The 23,197-nt window shown below is 43.9% G+C and overlaps 1 protein-coding gene across 3 annotated transcripts in view; it reads right to left on the bottom strand.

The window, feature by feature from the left end:
• The window catches only part of Dicer1 (dicer 1, ribonuclease III), a 70,053-nt gene extending 61,061 nt beyond the window's left edge, over positions 1–8,992 (bottom strand). For 2 of the 3 annotated variants that reach the window (XM_038335989.1, XM_038335990.1), the window contains exon 1: positions 8,768–8,991. The gene's annotated coding sequence lies outside the window, so the exon portion shown is untranslated. Of the gene's footprint in view, positions 1–8,767 lie in introns of all 3 variants that reach the window. The other variant, XM_038335991.1, reaches the window with a different exon arrangement.
• Positions 8,993–23,197: the final 14,205 nt, after the last annotated feature.

The following is a 23,197-nucleotide window of genomic DNA, read 5'->3' as shown; positions in this document are numbered from 1 at the left end:
AATCTGTACAGTAATTAAGGTGACATCATCCAACTACAGTCATTTTCATCTGCCTTAAGTAACTGCTAACCACTCGAAATTCTCTTCTACATTAATAGAAGGTGATCTAGGTCTATCCTTGAAGACAGTGGGATAATGACACGTAACTCATGAAGCTTTCCTGCCCAAAGTACAAGGCCTGAATCCAACTACCAGGAAGCAAAACCAAATCTCATATTCATTTCACAAAACTGTCAGTATCAGGAAAAAGCTGAGAACCTTCCAGATTAAGAGAAGAAACAGGACAACTAAGTAAAATGCACAATCCTGAAATGAATCTACACAATACCTGTAATGCTATTTCATTTGTATTTTAATAGATGGAAGCATGCCTGAAGCTCAGAAAAGCAAACGGTCAGTCACTGGCTCTTATCTCTACCTCAATCCAAAATGGCAATACTGCCTCCAGGAATCCTCAGAATATAACATATTATAAATGTATAAAGATATAAAAAATATAAATTGTATAGAGAAAAATATCTACCAGATACAATTGAAACTTCTAATAAATACCAAAAGAAACCAGTTTAGCAAAGCTTTAGGCATCCAAATGGAGAGAGGTTGGAAGCTAAAGCCTATCTTAATAAAAAAAATTACCCTCAAGAGCCAAAGTGTTAGGAAGCCCCAGTCTGCTGAGAGAACAGCAACACCAACTCTGCTCCACACAGCATACACACTTTAGGTTCCTAACACTTCGATCACCAGAAACTTGTCTTGTTCTTAATATTCTCACAATTATGATTAGCCTGACATTAGCTGACTTTATTATATGAAACAAGTACACATAAAGATTTAGAATTTGAGATTTTTAATCCCCTCTTAATATTCAGTTTTACAGTAAACTATCCTAAGAAATGAGCAGCATCAACAGAGTGGCAGGTCTAATAAAGTATGAGCATGACCATGGACAGGCTTCTCAATGCACTGTGCACTGTTTGCTATACTAGAATGTAGCAAAGCTAGGAGTCTGTCAGGTTCTCAGCAACACCAAGCTGCACTAGAGGAGACAGAACTCCTGTTTCTAAGATGCTGCCACCCCACCCAAGGCTTTCTCTAGTGTTCAAGCCTTACTCCCAAAGCCTCCATCCTGCACGCTCTGCTCAGAAGGTCGTGGTTCCATCATCCCCATGTTTTCAGTCACCAGTTGTAAAGTTTGGCAAAGGTATCTACCCAGATCTTATTTTTAATGTAAATGACTCAGTCTGAAATGGAAAAGATTATGGGTGTTTAAGAGATTACTGATTGTAAGGTACCTGAAGGATCTAGTATACTTGATCGTTATGAGAAAAACAAAAACAAAACATTGCAGTACAGGCCGACGTGCTCTTAATGACAAACCAAGATAACCAAGAAGAAAAGCCAACTAGAGTAGAACATGAGCCTTGGTGTTCAGAGTCACTATATAGCCCCAGGCTGGCTTTGACTTCATGATTTTACTGCCTCCCAAGGGCTGGAATTTCAGGTATGTGCTGCTGTCATCTTAGCTTGGCCACAGTATTTCTTTATTTGTTATTGTTTTGTTTTGTTTCGAGACAAGGTTTCTCTGTGTAGCCTTAACTGTCTTGGAACTAGCTCTGTAGACCAGGCTAGCTACGAACTCACAGAGATTTACCTGCCTCTGCCTCTCAAGTGCTGGGATTAAAGACATGAAATACCACTGTCCGGCTGACCACAGGTTTTTAAATCATGTCTTAAGTTTCTACTATCAGTTAAGTTTCAAACATATCTGTCCTAAGGCTATCCAGAGTTTTGTCCCTGTATTAGCCCAGTACTTGTTTATGAGTAGCCATAGCCTAACTCAAATGTCTATAAAAGGATGGGCTTGCCTGCATCTCCTACTATTTTATATAAAATTATGGATATAGATGCATATTTGGGGGGATGAGTCATATATTCCATCAAAACAGAGGTGTCAAAGTCAAAGAACGACTAGTCTACATCAGGTCTAACAAAACATAGAAAAGCTTGTGCCAGCTTAAAGTACTATCTCAGGGTAGCACACTTATTCATACATAACAGGTGAGGAAGGGCATTTGGGGCAAGCTGGAGATATTTAAGACACCCTTACAGCTGGCATCACTGTCACAGAACTAGCTAACCAGTGCGGATGAGCCCCGTAGAAAACTGTCTATGTGGCAAGGCCCTGTTGCTGAAGACAACAACTACACAACTCATTGAACATGGAAAAGTCAAGCTGGTGCCTATACAGAGCTCTAACCCCTGTGTTAGCATGCTAGCATCTTTAGGTCAGGAAGGTTCTCTGCATGCTATCAAAGGAGAAATGTAAACAAACCCTTTGATATACAAATGGTACATCCTGCCTGCAAAATATGTTGATATAACAGTTACAAGAAGCTTGTGGGAGTAACCAACTAATGTCTGATTTGATGTAAGGGCTACTCCATGAGCTAGAACCCATACCCAAACACTACTTGAGTAACCAAGAACCTGAGACTAGATAAGCCAGGGGCAAAATACTTAAACCAAATACTAGTGTTCTACTAAAAGAGCATATCAATAAATGACTCTTAATGGCATTCTGGTATACTTATAGATCACTGCCTTGCTCATCCATCATTAGAAAAGCTTCCTCCTGAAGCAGATGGGAACAAATATAGAGACACAGACAACATACAAAGAGTAGAAGAGAGACCTTAGAACACTCAGCCTTAAACAGGATGTTTCCCTCAAATCCCTCCCCTCAGGGCCCAGAGAATCCTTTGGAAGAAAAGGCAAGAGTATAAGAGCCAGAGGGGACAGAGGACACCAAGAAAGGAAGGCCTTCTAAATCAACATGATTGAAGTACCCATATGAACTCACAGAGACGGAGGCAGCATGCACGGGGCCTTCACAGGTCTGCACCAGATGGGGTCTGAAAGCTGAAGTAGACGCATGCCACCATCCCAAACCCAGAAGCTATCTCCAACAGATAACCACTTGCAAAAGATAGCCACTTTTCTCCAAGGGAGTCTTAGGGGAGAAAGAAACTAGTCTTTAGGGAGGCTGCATATCCAGAAACAGATAGCCAACACAAAATGAACTCAAGGGTATCTTTGAAAGTTCCTTGTCTCATAATGTGCCAGGACTTCTTTTTAAAAAATGTTTATCTTTTAAATTTTTTATTTTATTCTCTCTTCTTACCCCACAGATCCCAGTTCAGTGTTTTGGTTTCTTTATGGAATTCCTAAGTGTAAACAAGTGGGTCTCAGTGTCCTTTCTTGTACTTTCTCCTGGGCTCTTTTCCTTTTGTTTTGTCCTATTCCAAATTGTTAGTTTTTGTTTTAGCTTATTATGTTATATTTTATTATTATCCCTTAGAAACCTGTTTGTTCTATAATGAGAGACAAAAGGGCTCAATCTGGATGGGAGGGGAGATCTAGAGGAACTGGGAGAAGTAGAGGGAGGGGAAATAGTAGTCAAAATATATTATGTGAGGGAAAAAATCCATTTTCAATAAAAGGGGAAAAAGAAAATATGCATACACACACACACACCTGTCATTCTCCTCCTTCCAATTCCTCCCATGCTCCCTACTCCTACTCAGTTTTTCTTTGACTATTACTGATAATTATATACGCACATAAATACATAAGTACACAAAAAAGAAAAGAAAAATTATCTATGAAAATGCTGTGCACAAGCCCTCTTTTTCGGACTATTTCCATTATAAAACTGGATTTGGCAGTGCGCTAGTGGCACACGCCTTTAATCCCAGCATTTGGGAGGCAGAAGCAGATGGATCTCTGTGAGTTCAAGGCCAGCCTGGTCTACAAGAGCTAGTTCCAAGACAGGCTCCAAAGCCACAGAGAAACCCTGTCTCGAAACACACACACACACACACAAAAAAAAAAAACTGTATATGTATTTCAATATTAGTAACATGGGAGTCATGGCATAACCTTTTATAATCCCTAAGAGAATTTTTTTTAATTTTGTTTTCCGAGACACAAGCAGAGAAGAATCCAAAGGCATGATCTGTCCACTATCAGAGGAGTCAAGGTCTTTTTCAAAAGCCTTACAATGCCAGCAGTATTCCTTACAATGCCAGCAGTATTCCTTACAATGCCAGCAGTATTCCTCGCCACAGCACTGTTAGTTTCTAAAACCTTCAAAACTTTTATAAAGATAAACTGATCTACTTACTCAGCAGAAGCAAGTACTCCTTTACACAAGTGCTGTGTGTGGCAGGGACAACAAGTGCAGCGCTTCCCCCTTTTGAGTCTAGGAACCTCAACATAGCTGCGAACAGCTCATGTTACTACATGGCTTCTGGGTCTAGGTGACCAAGGCTCAGCAAGTAGTCAAACTGAAGCTCCATGCCTAAAAGGTGGCCGGGCATCTTAGTCACTGACTCGTAGCAGGTAGGTATCAGGAGCACCAACCCTAAATCAGCCATTTTAGAAAAATGGAAAGTCACTATGGACCTGAGTCCACAAAGGCTTTCTTACATGGCCAAAATTTCCCATTTCTCTAGCTACACTTCAGATATGCACCTTTCTCTCCATGCTCTTTTATTTAACAGGTCCAAACCACCACACAAGCAATCCTACTTTTTCACCCAACACAGGCTCCTGAAGGCCAGCAAAAACACCAGTTTGCAAAGTCCGGACTGTCTCTGCAGCCCCAAAGGGTGCATTCCTCAATTAACTGTTATCTGTCACCAAAGTCTACATGCTACAAGGGACACTTGAACTCCAGTGGAGATGACATCACCGGAACCAAACATGCCATCTTACCAATGCTTTCTGACTCTCCCTTATGCTTTTTATTTGTTTGTTTTTGTGTTTCAAGACAGGGTTTCTCTGTGTTGCTTTGGAGCCTGTCCTGGAACTAGCTCTTGTATACCAGGCTGGCCTTGAACAGAGGTCCGCCTGCCTCTACCTCCCGCCTGCTAGGATTAAAGGCGTGCACCACCACCGCCCAACTCCCTTATGCTTTTGACTAAGTTTCTTTTATTATAAGAGCATGAGGGAAATGTATATCACCTAGAAGGGTCAACACTGACTCTATACATTGACAATATTATTTTGCAGAAGAATGCAAACAATCCCTGTTCATAAAAGAGAAAAGTCTGCTCATCCTGGCTAACTGGTACACTTCCTTCATTAATTGATGGTAACTATAATTAGCCCTAGTTCCTCTTTCACTTTGGCAAATTAAAACAAAAATGTAAAAGCACTGTAGTTACATGTAAGCTGTGAATTATCCTTATTTGAAGCTCTTCACCTAATTCTCCCATCCATGAACTATTCTACACCTGCACTATTATTTTCATAGTTCTCTAAAACACCTTTTTATTAACACAAGGACGTCCTACATCCTTTCTCAAGGAACATAATTATTACACTAATGCTCATCTATGCACAGAATTCTTTAAAACTAGAATCTCTTTAGCAGAAATGTTGGTAATCATCAAAGAATCAGGAAACAATGGTTAAAAGGTCCAAGTAGCAGACTAAAGAGGTAAAATGTTAACAAAATACTGCTACCTCCAAAGAGTACAGCCTACTTTGAAGATATTGCAAAGAAGCCTGTAAATAAAAGCCAGCACAACACACACATATCTGTTGGTTTTCAGGATGAGCTAAACTCTTGAATGCCCGAACATCAGAGCCTAAGGTAAACAAAATAATCACCAGGCTCCAACTTTCTATTTGTACAAGGTACACAGAAACTTTAGCAGCCCCTTCCTCTGGCTCCATCAGGGCATAACAGCCTGCTGATCCACTGAACAAATTCTGTGATAAGAATCCCTGTTTGCCTTACTGTGATAAGAACCACGATTCTAAAAATCAGTAACCCCTGGACTTGGAGAAGGCTCTAGTCTTTTATTGACACAGAGGAACTATTTGTAGGAAATTAAGAGTCTGGAAGAAACCTGAGCCTAGTGTTTCGATCTAATGATCGGCAAACAAACTGACCACTTTGGGGTATATGCCCAAAAGAAGGGATGACAGCAGATCTCAAGTGGAGCCATTCATATCAGTGTTCACAACACCAACTCCTCTCAGTCAAAAGGCTGCCATCCACCCACAGATGGCTGATTAAGCAGAAAGGGACATATGCAGGCGCTCCTCCACCGTCGATGGCCCTAGAAACCCATTTCTAAGTTGAAAATACAGACCTGGGAAAAGTATATACTTAGCAGATCAAACTTTCTAACTTAACAACAAAGCATAATGTAAGGTATCATTGGTTACCCTTCAGGATCAATGTCTGACTGGGACAGGAAAAAGAATCAAAAATTCAAAATGTAAAGAACAGTTTCTACTGTAACTGCATTTTCACACATCCTAAGCTAAAAAGTGTCTAGTCAAGCCATTATAAGCTAGGGACCATCTGTACACACAACAGACTACCAGTCTAAGTGAGGAAACTGATGCATGCATTGACATGAAGGCCATAGATACTATGTAAGTGTGATATACCAGCACAGGACAAATACTGAATGACTCTACTTACATGAGGTTCCTAGCATAGCCAAACCCAAGGAGAACAAAAGAGAAAATGCTGGTGGTTTAGGAATGAAGGGCAGAATGTGGGGCTGGTGTTTAGGCGGGGAAAGTGTCCCGGTGAGAAAGGAAGTTTGGAGATGGACAGTGGTAGTAACTGCAAAATGTGAATGCAAGCGCACTGCACACTTAATGGCTAAAGCTCCAACCATGTGTGGCTGGCACGTCTGAAAACAACTGGGAATACTTAGATAAGCAGAGGTCACCTAACGCTCATTTTGATGAACTTCACTCACCCCACCTGCATTAGCCGAGGCCATATCACACTGTGTAGATCACCCAAAACCCACTCGGACAGCACACTCTGAGGAGCAGGCATGCTGGCACTCTGGAAGCAAACCAGTCAAGGTTCAAGCAGACTGAAGCAATCATCACTGGGCATCACTTCCCTGGTGTGTAAAATCAGGAAGGCAGTCACTACATCAACACACCGAGAAGTCAACGTGGACGTGTGAAAAGAATCTGACACATCTTGATGAGATTTACCAAATGTCCTTCTTACCTGCCACAGATAAGCATGTGTAGGCTGCAGAGGCAGAATACTTAAAAAGCATACCCACCTCAAATGACATCACCACCTCACATCATCAGACAGCAGCAAACAGTAAGCTATGGCAATGATATGATGCAATGCTATAAAAGTTACCCTCCCTAGAAAGCAAAACTATACCTAAATACTACTAATTATACACAGCCACAAAATCGCTATCCAATCAGAACCAAGAGAGCCAGGCCTGGCGGTTCATGCCTGTCACCCCACTACTGGAGAGAATGAGTGAGGCAGAAGCATCCTGAGGTCAAGACAGACAGAAATAGGCTACGTCCAAATATTTTCTACAACCAAGACAAGAAAGCTCAAAAATAGGAAGAGAGCCTAGTTCTACAATTCTTACCGAGAAATGCTGTCATAACAGAGTGTTCAGCATAAAGACAACCCTTACTAAAGTAGTTGCAAGGTCTTTTATCACCCAACTGAAACCTAACAAGTCATCTTCTGGAGTCATTCATAAACTTAGGCTACTACGCTGATCATAATAAAAGCAACTTTGGTGCCCACCATTCTAATAAAATACACTCTCCATTCATGAGCATGTGCATGTGCACTTTTATTACACACGGTATGTGCCACAGGTAGCCTGAAAGATACTTGGCAAAATAAATCATTCCAGAACTCAGCTTCCAAAGATATCAGTAATATCAAAACTACTGCCCAAGCCTTCACCTTTTAATACATTTTTGAGCTCATGGTTACAATGGAAATTTTACTTGGAAAGTTTAATGTTTATACCAATGAATTTCCAACTTAGTGAACGCATTTTACAGCAGGTTTCCTATTTCCCAAGTGGCTCAACTTGAGCCCTTTTCTACTGACTGATGGTGTGGCTGCTCAGGATACTGACAATCAGGATAGCGAAAGATTCAGAAAGTCAGGCAGGGTGAGCTCCCAAGTAACTAACTCTCTTTTATCAGATGAAGGTTTCCAACATGTGATTATCATAATACCTACGCCATCATATATTGGTAACTTAACCGTTAAGTTACTACAACTCTCCTCACAAAAGCAAGGACTATAGATCAAAGACTCCTCAATCATCCGTTTAAGCAAATCTTCAGGACACTGGCGCTGTCCTGCAGGCAAAGTCACAAGGGCAGCTCAGCTCTGCTAGGCAATCCACACCAACCTGATGGGCTAGCTTGAAATACGCATCAATCCAATGAAAGCCCCTTCGCAGGGTCCAGGCGCAACGACCTGAGAGGGGAGGGGCAGAAAAGATGGCCTCGGCCAACCGCCCCCTGGGGCCGGCCCTGGTCACCTGCCAATAAACGCACAACAATCCTTCCCAGGACTCCAGCCGTCACCTCGTCCGAGGCCTTGTCCCCCTCCTGGTCCTCTGAGGTGTTCACGGGTCCCGCGCCATTTGGCAGGCCCGGGTCGCGATCCCGAGGACGCCGGCCCGCGTGTGCACCTCCGGTCTTCGCCCGGGCTTCGAACGCCAAACAGGACCTGTCAAAGCCCGCTCCTCCCAGGAAGGGGGTGCGGAGAGGCCCCGGCTCGAAGTCCCGGGGTACCCGAGGTCCGCGTGGACCGTCACCCGGCCGGGCTCGGCGTCGCGGCCTGCTGCCGGCACCCGCGCGGGCCGCGCACAAGAGGCGGGCCGGGCATTTCAGTCCCCGGGGCCCGGACACAAAGCGGCCCAGGGGGAGCCCTCCTCACCTGCAGCACTGGGCGCCGCGGGCCTTCCAGAACCATCGGACCCCGCTCCGGCGCGCGCGTCACAGCCCAGGCCTCCCGGTACCGCCCGGCGCCGCCGCCGCCGCCGCCATTTCCTGCCGCTCGCCGTCGCCTCGTTCCCGCTGTCAGGTTACTCCATTCACCTGGGCCCGGAGCCGCCCGCGCCTCACCGCGCCGCGCCCCGACCCCTCCCGCCCGCGCCTGCGGAGACTGCGCAGCGCCCTGCTCGCCCACAGCCCGCGCTCGGCCCGCGGCGACGGCGCACAGCGGCTTGGAGAATCCCACCGGCGTCGCGCCGCAGCTCCGCGCCCCGTAGCTCGCTCGCCCCGCGGCAGCAAGAAAGCCGCCCTGTGATTGGACAAAGTGCGGAGGTGAAAGGTTAATCCCGGCCCCCCAGCCACTCAGGAGCTAGGAAACAGCGGGCTCGAGCTGAGGCGGTGTCTGCGGCCCAACGCGAAGACCGAGCTGGGTAACGCAGTCAGCCAGGCGCCGGGAATTCTGGCCGCGCTGCCGCCGTGGGCCACGCAGTCTGGGCTTAGTCTAGAGGAGTCTGCCAGCTCTGGGGACTCTCCCTTCTTGATGGTGGCATCTTCACGCACCCATCGCCCCCAGTCGCAAGCCCCTCTGCAGGGCCCTTTGGGTCCTCAGACCTAGGCCCGTGGCCAGCCCTCGAGGCCAACTTGAACAAGCAGAAAATGCCCGCGGTGTGCAGAGACTTGGGTTTATAGGTTTGAGCCGCGCCTCCTTGCTCAGAGTGAAGAGACTGACTTATAGACCACCATCTTAGTATAGGATCCTCCCCCGCCTCCTATGTAAACCTCTCTTCCTGGAGATCTTCCTTTCCTCCCTCCACACCCACACTCCCAGCCCCAGCCCGACTGCTGTACCCCTGGGTGAGGGATGGATGGGATGATTCTAGCACCCGGCTTCTCTCTGCCCCTGGAAGCACTTAATGGCAGCTGTCCCTCTGCACTGTCCCACGTGGTGGCTGTTAGCTCTCTGAATTAAGGTGGAGGTATGATTTACTAATCTTTATAAAGGTTGAAGCGATTTGTTTATTAAATACTAGTATCGTTTGTTTTATTTTTTATTACTATTATTTTGAAGCCAGGTCTCTTATGTAAACCAGACTGCCCTCGAACTCGGAGGTCAGACTGCCTCTGCCTCCCATTCGTTGGGTTTAAAGGTGTGCATCACCAAGCCCGACTTTAAAAAAAAAAAAAAAAAAAAAAAAAGATCTATTCATTCCCTTATTTGTGTGTCTGTGGGTGTATGTGGGATGCCTGGCTTGGAGCTAGGATCCTCATAATTTCACAGCAAACGCTCCTAACCTCTGAGCCAGCTCTCCCTCCTCTAGTTGATTTCTCTGATGGGAGTACTAGAAGTTTCTAAGCTTCATTGACTAGCATTGAATTTAAGGCTTACACACCTTACAGCACACTCTTAGGTGCTTTCCATTTTAACAGATGAAAAAAAAAAAAAAACAAAAACCAACAAAACCAGAGTACCAGAGTAACCTCCAGTAAGTCTGCAGCTAGGGTATGAACAACTGAAATTTGAAGCATATGCTATCTTAAATATGAACAACTGAGATTTGAAACTTATGCTGTCTTCTGAGCTGGTATGTTCATTCAGCCCTATGCTCAAATCTTGGTCATGTATTTATCATGAATTGGCTTGTCCATTGACCTGAACATCATGGGTAAATCAAGAAATAAAATGGTTTTGGCTGACCACATTTACAAAATGATGTTTCTTAAAAAAGAAAAAGAAAGAAAATGCTGTGTGCAATAGCGCTCCCCGGTGAAGACATAAAGGGTTTTTGTAAGTGGTCCTTTATAAACAGAAGGAAATTTGAGAGAAGTGTAGGGCTGCGCTGAGGGAAACTGGCAGCAGGATTGTGGATGGGTAAAACTGATGTTTCTTCCAGTTGTCCTCCCATAGTTTCTCAGGACCAGCTCAAAGCCATCAAAATGGCTCAGCCGGTAAAGGTGCTTGCGCTACAAGCTTGACAACCTGAGTTCAAATCCTGGGATCCACCTAAAGGTGGCAAGAGAGAACTAACTCCCCAAAGAGTTATCCTCTTCCTTCCACAACACATTGTTGTATCCCCTTTCTCTCTCTCTCTCTCTCTCTCTCTCTCTCTCTCTCTCTCTCTCTCTCTCTCTCTCTCTCACACACACACACACACACCACAAAAATATTTTTTTAAAGCCAGCTGGGCTTGTCCATTAGCAGATGTTTCTGATTTTATTGTTTATCTCTTTTTGGGTTTTTTTTGTTTTGTTATGTTTGTTTGTTTGTTTGTTTTTTCCGAGACCAGGTTTCTCTTTTGAGCCTGTCCTAGAACTAGCTTTTGTAGAGCAGGCTGGCCATGAACTCACAGAGATTAAAGACGTGTGCCACCACCGCCCGGCTTATTGTTTATCTTTAAAATAACTGGAGATCACCGTGATCCATTTGTCGTTCAAATAAAAAAATGAGTTTGGACTATCCAAGCATGAGGAGGAGGTTGAGATAGCAAAATCACACATGAACAGATGAAGGCCAGACTGAGCTACTTCCCAAAGCCCTGCTACATATATGATTGTGTGTGTGTGTGTGTGTGTGTGTGTGTGTGTGTATGTGTGTGTAGATATGATATGTGTGCACATCCACAAAGGGTCGTCTTTGCATATGCAGTTGGGCAATGTCCTGCTCTCAAGATCACCGCCTTTCAGAAACAGCTGCAGAAGAGACTCCTCCCACCAGGCCACTCAGCTCTCACACTGATCGATTGCCTCTGGAAAGACCCTCACCAACAATTCAGCCAATCAGAATGCGCCAGTTTCTTCCCATGATTTAGCCTTCCAATCTTCACACACATCCTCCCTTTTCAACAGGAATTCCGGGTTTTAGAACATCAATATTTGGGACCAATCTTCCAGAATTGTGAATTGGGGTCTACTGTTCGTTGAACCCAGGGCCTCATGCATGCTAGGGCAAGTGCTCTCTATATACCCTGCTCAGTTTGGGGGTTTTAGAGTTTACCCATAGTAATCTTTGGGCTTTTCAGTATTCAGGATTTGAGATGCATGGTTCAGGATTATGATCAGCAGCAATGAAAAATAAACAGTAAAGAAGTCTCTCCCCTACAGACATTTTCATGCCCCAGCAACAACCATTGTTTCTTGTTCATTCTTCAAACTTGCCTTCACAAACAAGCCAGGGTACTCTGTCTTCTTCATTTACAAAAACCCTAGAATGCCATACCTGCTATATAAATAAACATTTACTATATCTTGTTTTTAATATATACATATACAGGACAGCTATCTATAGCAAGTGGAAAAGCTCCTGGTTTTGCCATAATTCACCAGTTCTCTGGTGCAGCTGTGCAGACTGTGAGTCTTGCAATTCAACATTGAAGTATTTAGAATTAATCCAGTGTGTGGGGTGAGGCATGATTTCAAGTGACCCCCCTCCCCGCACCCAGACACCTATATAATTGCCTGTTTACTAGCCGTTTGTAGAATCTATCTGGGTTCTGAACTTCTCCATTCTAGTGGTCTATCTGTTCACACTCCAGATGCTAGTTTGTTTTCAGTCTGGGGATATAAAATCTTACAAGGGATGGAGTTTCACATTTTGTTTGGATCTCCAGGAATTTCAGAGCTGAGATTTCAGGGCCACACTAAACAATGGTATAATACCATGTGCAATGCATTTTCTGTGAGCTAGCTCTTTATTTTCCCTCAGAAATACTTTAGTCCACACTGATATAGAAAAGAAGTAACTGAGGAGGAAAAAAAGCACCTCCTTACCACAGCATAAGTTGAGAAGGAGTAGTGGTATATCAGTCATCACCCCTTGGCAATTGTGTTTACTAAATCTGGAGGATAAATGTTGAACAAGGCACGAGAGAGTATCACATGGATTCAGTGCTCTCCCTGTGAAGTCTTCTTTGAGAAGACCTAACTTTACAGAAGAGCAAACTAGCAGATGCCATGTCACCCAGATAAAGCCAGCTGTCATGAGAGAGGATCGCAGACACACCCACTAGAGCCACATCCTCTGCCTTGTCAGCATAGATTTCTAAGTGTCGGGTTAGAAGTAGAGCTATGGTAGGGATTCACGGGAAATGCTCCTTCAGAGAGTGGCAGAGTGCATGCAGACCCTGATCATTATGATGCGGTATGACAGAGCACAGATGTGTGTACCTCGTGGCCAAAGTCCCAGCAGGACAGTGTCTGCTTTGGCCGGCAGTCAGATGTGTGGCCAACAGCCACAGCCAAGATGAGTGAGTGGACAAAACACACTGCTATGCGCATGTGCTAGCCTGACTATTTTCCTAGTTTTTCTTAATATAAGTCTACCAAAGAAACCCCCGTGTAATGTTTTAGAGACTATGCATGCCAAGAGCCAAGGTCTGTCCTTGGGGAGCCATGGAAACAACCTTGCCTCCCAGGAATGTACACATTGGTCCAAGGACTTGTCTCTGCACTGCCCCGCTTAGTCCAGCTTAGCCAAAGGTCAGCTCTGCCACCATAGAGGGAGAGTATGAATGCCAGGGTCTTTCAGATCCATCTTCTATCATTAGTGTCACCAGCGATGACCACAGTGCCACACTGGTTGTATTTCTGCCAAAAGTGCATTTCCTGAATGCGTTATAGAACCACCAGACAGACCTAAATTGAAGAGTAGTCAAAATTCTTAAGATGAGGCAACCAAAGAAGGGCTTCAGAATGATTTCAGAGGGGTGTCAAGATGGCTTAGCAGGTAAGAGTTCTTGCAGCTAACCCAGAAAACCTGAGTTCAATCCCCAGGACATAAATGTGTGCAAATAAACAGAATGCAAATAATAATTTTTGAATGGTTTCAGAATGAGGAAGACTGAAGATAGGTGAAAACTAAATAAAATGCATGGTTCTTGTTTGTCCTGAAATAAACGGTATAGGTCTGGCTGCAGAGAGCGAGTGGGACTGGGAAATGAAGGACATCGGGCGGGTCTTTGCACTTTCCTGCCATCGCTGTGTTTGGAAGTATTTTCAAATAAAAAGTGAAAAACTAAAGCAAGGAAAAGTAAAGCTATAAAAATGACTAAGCCGGGCGGCGGTGGCGCACGTCTTTAATCCCAGCACTCGGGAGGCAGAGGCAGGCGGATCTCTGAGTTCGAGGCCAGCCTGGTCTAAAAGAGCTAGTTCCAGGACAGGCTCTAGAAACTACAGGGAAACCCTGTCTCGAAAAACCAAAAAAAAAAAAAAAATGCTAAGTTATCTGCAGAAGAGCTACTTAGATAAACTCTTAGGAGTTTGCCAAGGTCACTGAATATAAGGTTGATATATGAAAATAATTGTATTTCTATGTTCTGGTAACAAATAATTGAAATTCAAATTTTAAGTGTGTGCGTGTTTTTTTTTACTGATCCCTAACATATAAGCCATAAAATCTCTGGAACCTTCAAGAGGATTTTTATATGCTAATAAGGTAAGGTCTGCTGGCAGTCCCTAAGTAGCTTCAAGGTGGGCACTGCCAGAGGGATGGAACTTCTAGCCTCTGGAGAGGAGAGAAGGGTGAAGGTGAAGTTAATCACCAGTAGCCAGTGCCAACACCTATGCACTGAAGCCGCCATAAAAATGTAGAAGGCTTCGAAGACTTCAGAATAGAGCTGTATGGAGGTTCCTGGAAAGTGGCACGTCTTAAGAGGGCACCATGCCCTCTTTCCCGTACCTTACACTGTAAGCCTCTTCATCCATCCTCTGCAATACCCTTTATAATAAGTCAGCAGACCCATTTCCCTGTATTCTGGGAGCTGCTCTAGTGAATTTGTAGGAATACCAATTTCTAATTGGTTGCTGAGCAACAACCTTATAGTTGACATCTGTGGATGATGGGGAAGTCTTGGATCAGATGCCTCTACCAAGCAGATAATGTGAGAAATGAACAGGATTAGAGGCAGTACCTGGCATTCGCTGAGTAACTGCTTGGTTGCTGTCAGACAGCAAGCTCCACACTCTTGGAAATCACAAGTTTAACGATTGCAGTGTGAAAGCACAAATCAGTTTGTCTAAAGCACCCAAAGCCAAAAAAGACATTGAGATAAATCTAACAACTATGCAAGAGTTTTATGATAAAATTGATAAGAAAACATTGATAAGAGTTAAGGCAAAATAAACGGAGAGGTACCATGTTCATGGACTACTCAGTATTACAGACATGTCAGTCCCTCCCCCATAAACACCTGAGGCAGGTGGGAGAGCTAACTCTGAGGTCATAAGAGCAGAACTGTCCCTGCCCATCATCAGCTGCAGAACTCAGGTAAGTGGCTTCTATGCCATGCCTGGGCAACACAGTTGAGCTGGCCCTGAAGGTGTAGGTGTGGTATTGATAGAGGTTTCTGTCCTGCTTGATCCTGCAGCCTTCAGTCCCAAAGAAACACACAGAGGTCTACATTAATTATAAACTGCTTTGCCTATTATCTCAGGCTTCTTATTAACTCTTACATCCTATATTAACCCATAATCCTTGTCTGTGTTAGCAACGTGACTTAGTACCTTTAATCAGTGAGGCAGTCTCATCTTGCTTCCTCTGTGTATGGGTGATGACTACAGACTGAAACTTCCCAGAATTCTCCTGTTCTGGTTTCCCTGCCTATAATTCCTGCCTGGCTACTGACAAAACAGCATTTTATTAAACTAATACAAGTGACAAATATTTACAAGGTACAAGACCATTGTCCCACAGTACTCCTCCCACCTTTTTTTTATTCTCAAAACAAGAATTCTGAATCTGATCTCCTTTGTTTAGATTTTTTTCCTGACCATTATCCATAGCAACTTGTAACTAACACTCTAAAGAAAGACAAACATCCATAATCCATTTTTGGGGAATGTGGGCATAGTTTTCTAGGCTACTTCCTGCTGATTGGGGGCACTGATAATCTTATGGGGACCTAAAGAAAAATTAGAATTATGGTCAAGTCCTGACTGGAATATTCTATGAGGCTTAATTATCTCAGCCAACAGTCTTGAGGTTGTTTTGGATGTAGAACTTAGAGAAAACTCCAACAAAAGTCCTCTGAAATTGTGGATCATCTGGGCCATCTGCTCCTATCAGAGATTTTTTTAGGGGGTCTTCCTTGATCAAACCTGATTTTTTTTTTTTTAACCCAGAATGAATCCACAGCCTCTCATTTCCTGGGGAAACAAAAGCAAAACTTCTTCTCCAAAGCAACACATCTTTTGACTTAAATTTTTAAGTCAAGGATTTTCAAAATATATATGTTGGATTAATTCAGCAGCATTTATAATCAAATGTCTTTTAGCAGCTGTTGCTCCTTTCTCAGCCATCAAACAATTCAAAGATAACACAATAACATACAGTATCCAGATTTTCTGTGTATTTTCCATCTTTACATGGCTTTATTTAAAACTCTATTTCTTTTATTTTTATTTTTAATTTTTGGATTTTTGAGACAGGGTTTCTCAGTATATCTTTGGCTGTCCTGGAACTCACTCTGCAGACCAGGCTGTCCTTGAACTCACAGAGATCTCCCTACCTCTGCCTCCCAAGTGCTGGGATTGAAGGTGTGCCACCACATCCAACTTCTCTCTCTCTCTCTCTCCCTCCCTCCCTTCTTCCCTCCCTCTCTCTCCCTCTCTCTCTCTCTCTCTCTCTCCCTCTCTCCTTCTCTCTCTCTCCCTTTTAAGAACTGTATCCTTTTTCTCTTCTCTCCCAATCCCACGTATATTTTAAAACACACTATAAAACGTTTAGAAGGTTTTTTTTTTTTTTTGGTCTGAATCTATCTTTACTCCATATCTCCCTTTTTCTGACCACACGTGTCTTTAATTTGCTAAGCGATATGCCTATGATTAAAGCTGTGGCTTTGATGGCTATATCTACCCCACTCCTTAGCTTTCTGAGAGTCTAGCTTTATGGCGAAGGTACCGGCAGGAGCCATGTTTATTGCCACAACTCTGGAGTTTTAAGGTCCCTGCCACCACCAAGAAGCATGCTCTTGGTTTTTCATAAATATCATTTAAGTGTTTGTGGCAGATCCTCTTAAAAGAGTTGCAAGGTTTTTGCAGCTAAAGCTGAGCCAGGAAGCCTCACTTAAATGAGATGCACTTGTCTCTAGCAAACAGAACCCACCCACCCCACCCCCCAAAAAATGCTGCTACCAAGAAGCCATGCTTAATCATGTTCTTTTGTGTCTAGAATTCCTTCCCAAGCTCTCTCAGGTTTTATGTGGATGTAATTGTCCACATTGGCACCATTAGTATGGGAGAACTGACCCTGAGAACATGAGAGCAGCAGAACTGTCCCCACCCTTTGCTCATCACTCAAGGGGTGAATTCACTACAACAACGCAGGAAAGCTCATCCTGGTGGTGAGGGCAAGAGAAAGCTGGTGGGCTGACTAACCCTACAACTACTAAGGCCCAGAACTAGGGTTGTGTGTTGACCCACCCTATCATCTGCCATGTCTGTGATTTGCTGGAGCATATGAAGGGACCGTGCATACTCAAAGCTGAAAGATTTACAGAACACAGGGCAACAACAGGATAACCAACAGGAGTTCCAGTGAGGGCCCAACATTGATAGTGTAGCAGAAACCAGAGACCTTGAATCAGACCAGTGACTTTCCAATGAACACTTGCAAGCAAAGCTATATGGATAAAAGGGTTTACTTTGTTACTCACTGTGTCACACTACAGTGTCCATGACAAGATTGATTGTCCTCTTTTTTTCCTCTTAAACTTTATTTTTGGAGGGGAAGTTGCAAGGGAAGAGGGTAGATAGGAAGGAATGGGAAAATAAATGGGGTGGAGATACATGATGTGAAAAACACAAAGAATCAATTAGAAAGTTAAAAATAAAAAAGAAATGCCAATTCTTCCCAAACCACTGTTAGTTTCTAAGCAATTCCAATATTCCAACAGTCTGTATGTACCATCCTTTGCTGACATCAGCTTATTTGGCCTTCCAACGCTGGCTGAAGACCAGTGGCTCTTTAGAAATTCTCCAAGACTTCAGAACCAAATCAGGACTTTGGAGGCATCTAGACTCATGGACCAAGCAGCTCCTCTGTTCTTAACCTCACAGTGCAGACAGTCATTGCTGGACTACCAAGCCTGTATCACTTAATATCATTTAACCCAGTATTTCTCAACTTTCCTAATATTTAGATCCTTTAATACAGTCCTCATGTTGTGGTGACCCCCCAACAAAATAAAATCATTTTGTTGTTTCTTCACAACTGTAATTTTGCTACTGTTATGAACCATAATGTAAATATCTGATGTGCAGGATATCTGACATGTGACGCCCAAAAGGGGTTGTGCCCCACAGGTTAAGAACTGTTGATTTAAGTCAATATGATAATAAAGCCCCTCTAGTATATAGTCATTCTATCAGTTCTGTTCCTCTAGAGAACTTTAATATAGATAGCTAATTGCTCTGGCACCAATTGTTGGAATTTCTCTGACATCTTTAACAAAAACATTTGGCTTTTCTTAACAGATGTTTTATATCCTTCCATTCATCCATATGTTTATCCTTTCATCAAGATCATTCCTTGTTAATGACATCGTTTTAGAATGTCCTGATGGCAGCAGTTCAGCAACAGGGAAGAGGCCCTCACCAGCAAGGAGCAAAGGCTTGTCCACTGTCAAAAGGTGCTGCCCACTTTAGGGGAGGGTTATCACCACTTGTCAATCATTCTAGGAAATGCCATCACAGACCTGCTCAGGCATTAGTTAATTCTACAACCAAGTGTCAAGCAGAGTTAGACATCACAATATCTATGCAAAAAAAAATCCTTTGCATATGTACAAAAATCAAAAGAATGTATCATAGGCAAAAATATAAATCCCAAAAGGATATGGTGTCTAACTAAGACAGTACAGCAAAATAATTACAGACATGGGTTAGACAACTATAGCCAAAAAATTTAATTGATCAAATATCTCCAAATTTAAAACTTCAGCCCGGTGATGGTGGTGCACCCCTTTAATCCCAGCACTTGGGAGGCAGAGCCAGGCCGATCTCTGTGAGTTCAAGACCAAGTCTGGTCTACAGAGTAAGTTCCAGGACTGCCAGAGCTACACAGAGAAACCCTGTCTTGAAAAAAACAAAAACAAACAAACAAAAAAACCCACTTCTGTTATCTGAAAAAGACACTGCTAAGAAAGCCAAATGACAAGCCACAAGTTTGCAGAGGATGCTGTCCAGATGCTTAGCTAAAGCATGACTGGTCTCTGTAATATGTATTTCTTTCTGGGCTCTTGTTTTTTTTGTTTTGTTTTTCAAGAAAGTTTTTTTTTTCTGTGTAGTCCTGGCTGTCCTGGAACTCACTCTGTAGACGACGCTGCTATAATATATACTTCTATAATTTTAAAAACTTAGTAATATGAACAACCCAGCAACAAAATATGAGCAGATGAACAGTAAAAATTGTAGACAGCAAATAAACATATAAAAAGTTGCTCGCTGGGCTGGAGAGATAGCTCGGTGATTAAAGAGTACTTGCAGAGAACCTGGGTTTGAATGCCACCATCACATGGTGGCTCTCAGTTCTATGTAACTCCAGTTCCAGGGGCTATGACACCTTTTTTGTTTTTGTTTTCTGTTTTTTGTTTTTGCCTCTGTGGATACCAGGCATGCACATGATACACATAGTTATACACCCATACACATAATATTATTAATTTTATCTTGAAACTTCTGAGCTGGCAGGGAGATTTTGAAACCTCAAAGTCCATCAGGAGAAACTACAAAGCCAGACTTCCCAATCTTGGTGGGATAAAGGGCATGAGGAAAAAGGAATTTCTGTTTGTTGTAGCAAGCAAAATCCCATTTAAGGAGGCATTCACTGGACCAATCTACACTTGCTGCCTTCCAAAGGGAAAGGGTAGTGTTGGGTTTTGTTCTAAGACAACCAGAGTGATCAGTAATTAGACTAATTATGATGGCTAAGTCACTTCTCCAAGTCTCAGCTCCCAGATTTGTTGTTGAATCGCTTCCAGTTTGGTCTCAATGGGAGCAAACAGTCCAGTTTCTTTTGAAGATGACCCTGTAGGGATAAGAGGGGTGTGTTACTATCTGACTGATGGTGTAGCTGTTTGAAAAGTCGTTTGATGCCGGTGCTGGGAGTGGTGCAGACAGTGAGGAGAGGCTTTCTCGCTGCAGCACACACTCAAGGAAGCTGACGACATGACAGGTCTATACCTACCTTGCTGGGCATCCCCGTTTCTTCAGGAACTGTAGTGGGAAAGCTGCAGAAGGCCAGACCAGGACGGTGTGAGCCTTCTTCTGAGGCAGCCTAGGCTTACTCACCAGTAGAGGAATCCTTTCTGAGAGGGAGAGACACTGTTTGGTGCCAAGTCCTCCAAGTACATAGCAATTTTTGTCTGTCTGTCACACTGGGCACAATGAACATATCACTTCACTAAGCTTGCATCTTCCAGCATCATCAGGGTACCAGACACGACTGAGATAAATCAGATTTCTCCCAGGATCACAAACACTGCAGGCCCTCTTAACACATTGTTCTGTGTATGGCTCTGGGAATGGGGATGGCATGGCACTGAAGGACCAATCTGTCAAGTGTTTTTTGCCTCTATTACAAAACATGGTTTAAATGAGAACAATCCCATAGACTCATAGCGATTTGGGGGAAGTTCTTTCCCCAGATGTGCCCAGATCCAGCCTGGGTTTCCAGTTATGCTATCTCCTCACATACATAATCTGAAATCATCCCACAATCTCCAGAGACTGGACAGATAGTTTTTGGACAACACCACATACAACATGGCACCTGTGGTGTGAACACTATTGCCCCCCTCCCATGCACACACATGTGCATGCACATCTTTCAACTCTAGGGTTTTCTCTGGTCACCACAGATAGACCATCCTTCAGCCCAGAAAGACTGGAGGGTCTAACACACGGGTTTTAAACTGTCAGCCTGTGGCTTCCCAGTCTCCATTTTATAGCCCTCCCGGCAGTGCCAGGATAAAGACCGAGATGGTGGCATAGAGAAGAGCCAATGGTTGTCTAGAAAACCCAAGGCTGCCAGAGACGTTTCCCCGATCTGTTATGGCAGTGGCACAGCAACATCCAGGAATGAAGACTAGTGGGCGGGGGAAGGGTTGAGGTGCAGGAAAAAGTTTAAAGAAGGACAGCAGGGTGGTGCCATTTTACTGATGCACCAGTTGCTTCCATGTGGTTCATTTTGGTCCACACAGGTGTTGGGCTATGGCAGGGCCGATAAGAACTGTGCTTGGGAAAGCTGAAGTTGGTCCGAGGTCCCTGAAATCTAGATCTGACTGCTGGGCTGGGGCACCGGAAGCTCCCGTGGTCTCCTTCCCTAGAGATAATAGAACTTCATACCTGCACCTGTTTGCCAGCTTTCTTCCTGGGGGTGTCTGCAAGGTTTTCCCACGATCACCACCTCTTGAGGGTCACATTTCACATTGTTTCGGGGCTACCTGAAAGGGCTCCAAAAGCACACTGATTTGCCAGAAAATTCCTGGGGCCTCAGATTTTCATTCCAGTTCTGGCTCTTCATAGCCATTCATTTATTTCTTTTTTTTTTATTATGAATATATGTTTATATTTTTTCCATTAACAATGAAAAACATTAGCCCACAGAGTTTCATGAAAGTCTTCCATGTGGAGAGCTGTCCTGATTTCTAAAGATTATAAGTTCATAGTTTTCTTTTTTTTTTTTCATTTATTTCTTATACTCTTTGCCTCTTGAGGGATGATGCAGCGTCCACCATAAAAGTTTGGACGCTGAGTTGGGTGCTTCATAGCCTGGCACCTGGGAGAGGGCCCAGCACATGGCAGGTGTGTCCTTCATGATTCTCTCCCCTCCTGGGATGGTTTGTGTGCTCCACCAGAGGGAATGTGGCTTTACCACCTTCTGACCTCCATCACCAAATCCAACCAGAAGGCTTGCGTGCTGAGGTAGCCAGCTGCCACAGCTGACCCAATCTCTGACTGCTAGAACTAGGCACATACCACCCAAGGTTCCTGCTGCTGTCCAAACTATAATTCTTACTGTGGTTGAAGTACCCATCCCCCCAAAAGTTCATGAACTGATGGCATGGTCCCCAGAACAAATAGTGAATACATATGTGGCTTTTGGAACATGGTTGGATCGTAAGGGCTCTGACTTCATCAATGGGTTAATTTATTGGTCTGTTCATAATTGGTATGGAAATGTCAGGAGGTAAAACCTCACTGGGAGAAGCAGGTCACTGGAGCTGTGCTTTTAAAGAGTATGTCTGTGCCCTGCCCCCACCCACTGCTTCCTATCATATGATCTCTGCCATGGTGCTCAGACTTTCAGCTAAAGACTGAATAGAGACTGATGCCTCCAAGACTGTAAAAATACAGCTTTCACCTTGTGGTGGTTTGAATGACAATGACCTCATAGGCTCATATGTTGGAATGCTTGGTCTTCAGTCAGTGGAGCTATTTGGCAAGGATTAGGAGGTGTGGCCCTGTTGGAGGAGGTATGTGACTGGGAGTGGTGGTTTTGAGCTTTCAAAAGTCCACACTATTCCTAGTTAGCTCTCCCTGTCTCATACTCATGGGTCAATTTGGGGTGTAAGTTCTCAGCTATGGCCTGACAGCATGCTGCCATGCTCCCTGCCATGATGGTCATGGACTCACCCTCTGAACTGTGAGCTCCAAATATATTCTTTCTTCTGTGAGTTGCCTTGACCATAGTGTCTTTACAGCAATAGAAAGATAAGTAAGGCACACCTTGAAGTTGTTCTCATGGGTATTTGTCAAAGCAGTGGGAAGCTGATTAACACACCAATCTTCACTGTAACTCACCCAACCCCACAACCAGCCAGAGAACAGTCTCCTTCCTCCTTGGTAGCTGTGGCTAGTGGCTTCACCCAGATAAAGAGACAAAGGAAGATACAGGGTGTGGTCCTTCTTGGACACCTGCAGTGGTGGCTCACATCTGCCGCTCCCTCCACTCTGCAGCATGGAGCAGGGATAAACTGTCTAAATATACAGTCTCCATTGTGGACCACAGGGATGGGAACTACAGTTTAGAGATGACACAGTCACAAGAGATCCAAAAGCGGCTGGAAGGACAGGTCAGTTAATAGATGAATCAAGGCTGAAGGCCTCTCCAGACAGAAGTGAAAAATCAACCTTTTAAATATTTTCTTTTTCTGTATGTATGCATAGCACATGTGTGCGTGCACATGTGTGTGCCTGCAATGTGAAAGCGGAAGTTGACATCAGGTGTCTTCCATTATTGCTCTCCATCATATCATTTGAGACACAGTCTCTCATTGACCCCAGAGTTCACTGGCTAGACTGTCTGGTCATTGAGCTCTAGGGATACTTCTGTCATTGTCCATGCCCTACCCTGAGCCACCTAAGACCACCAGCAAACATA

This window comes from Arvicola amphibius, chromosome 7, assembly GCF_903992535.2.
Source record: "Arvicola amphibius chromosome 7, mArvAmp1.2, whole genome shotgun sequence".
Classification (NCBI taxonomy): Eukaryota; Metazoa; Chordata; class Mammalia; order Rodentia; family Cricetidae; genus Arvicola; species Arvicola amphibius.
Note: the sequence above shows the minus strand (reverse complement) of the source record. Positions and strands in the feature narration are given on the sequence as shown.